Source organism: Aplysia californica, unplaced genomic scaffold (genome assembly GCF_000002075.1).
Source record: "Aplysia californica isolate F4 #8 unplaced genomic scaffold, AplCal3.0 scaffold01378, whole genome shotgun sequence".
Classification (NCBI taxonomy): Eukaryota; Metazoa; Mollusca; class Gastropoda; order Aplysiida; family Aplysiidae; genus Aplysia; species Aplysia californica.
Genome location: NW_004798648.1, coordinates 27778 through 29777, shown reverse-complemented (window position 1 = coordinate 29777; position 2000 = coordinate 27778). Strand labels below are relative to the sequence as shown.

The following is a 2000-nucleotide window of genomic DNA, read 5'->3' as shown; positions in this document are numbered from 1 at the left end:
GGGGGGGGGGGGCATCCTGTGTGCCTCCGCCGTGTGTGTCTTATTCGATATTTCGAAATATCGAGCATTTGCGAGGACTCGTGTGATCAGTATCGCTAGCGCTCCCCTTTGATGCTGAGAAATAAGTCAAATTTTATTTCATTGATACTCTTTTTTATCGAAATTCTAGATGATTTTTTAAAACCCCTTTTTTGTGTTCTTTTTTTACTCTTATTACTCTCTTTTACTTTATTTCGCTTTAAACAGAAACGTATTCGGCCCGTCACGTAATGCTTTTACTTTTCTATTTATAAAAAAGAAATAATTTCTGTCAGCAGTATTGACAGTATCGACGATGGCAATTTGGGAAAGAGGTATCCGAACTCAGTACGAAGATTTTTCCCTTTCGATATTGACTAAGCTACAGTCGAAGTGCGCAGTAACTTATATAACAGGGCAAATCACCCGGTTGAAAGGTCAACGTAGGAATTCTGAAAACTTGGCAGACGCCGTATGATTTCATAATTTATTACACAACCGGTTCTGGTTTCTTCCACTGTTCAACTTACCTAGCACGTTTATGAGGTTCGTAGAGTTGCTAAGTAGAAGTTTACTTCGAGATTTGTCTCGGTACCGCTCCGAAAATGATAGTAAATGCTTTTTGCGCACCCACTGACATGACCAGATTATAATAAAATAGGGAGCAAACTGGTTGGACCCTACTTGTCAAGGCTAACCGAGGCGGTAAGAGTTAATCTTCAAGATTGAGAAACTTAACAGACTGCTTATAACGTCACATGGGAGTCGCACTGACTTTAGCAAGAAAGCCAAATCGTCTACCATAACTCTTCAAACGGTAAGTAGAAAGAAGAGGTCTAGATCCCCCCCGTTTTAGGTAATGATTTAAAAACTGCCCGTTTTAGGTAATGATTTAAAAAAAACTCCCCGTTTTGGGTAATGATCTAAAATCGAGGTGGTTTTGGGTAGTGTTCTAAATGGAGCTGGTTTTGGGTAGTGTTTTTGGGTCGAGGTGGTGTATGGTAGTGTTGTATGTGTATGTGATTTATGGGGGGAAAAAAGTTGCGTTGTTTTAGATTGAGTAGAAAATGTTGATGTTGTGGGTTTAGAAGGGAAGTGGTAATGTTCGAGGTATCCCGTGTGGTTGTTGTTTCTTTTTTTGGTGATATGTTGGAAAAGCAGCCCAGGCGCCCGGGAAAAAAAGATGGTATGTTTTTTGTTTTATGTGATCCTGCCCCGCGAGTTTTTTGTTGATCTTTAAATTCCTTAGTATGTGTTGGTGACGTGTGTGAACACATGGTGTGTTGGAAGTAAACAGATAGATGTTAAGCTTAATACATTGGTTTAAAACGATTTTTTCTAGTAAAGGAGATGGTTGAGTGGAGTGAGTTGAACTTTTGTTAGAAATAAGGGCTTTAGTAATGTTTAGTGAGGTAAACTAAGAAAGTTTTATTGGTAAAGAAGGTGTTGGTAGTGTTTAGTGAGTTGAACTTAGAAATGTTATTGGTAAAGAAGGCGTTGGTAGTGTTTAGTGAGTTGAACTTAGAAAGTTTTATTGGTAATGAAGGTGTTGGTAGTGTTTAGTAAGCTGAACTTAGAAATGTTGTTGGTAATGAAACTGTTGGGAGTGTTCAATGAGCTGAACTTTGAAATGGAATTGGTAATAAAAGTGTTGGTAGTGTTCAGTGAGCTGAACTTAGAAATGTTATACAGACTTCAACATAAGTTAAGGACCACTTACAAACACTCTGAGTGGTCTTCTTGGGTCGACCTGCACGTGGGCGTTCTGGGACGGATCCAGTGACTTGATGGCGCTGCCTCAGGCGAACAATGACAGAGTGTGACACTGCCAGCCTTCTGGTAACTTCTCGGGCTCCAACTCCATCCTGCAGCCATGCGATATCTTTGGTACGATCAAAGTCTCTCAGCTTTCTTCTTGGTTGTATGTTGATTCGATACTGGATTGTGCGCAAACAGCGGCTCATATTGCCACCAAAGTGAGC

The 2000-nt window shown here is 40.2% G+C and overlaps 1 long non-coding RNA gene across 3 annotated transcripts in view; it reads left to right on the top strand.

Annotated features, from left to right (window-relative positions):
* The window catches only part of LOC118477208, a 35653-nt gene that overhangs the window by 30223 nt on the left and 3430 nt on the right, over positions 1–2000 (top strand). The window lies entirely within an intron of this gene.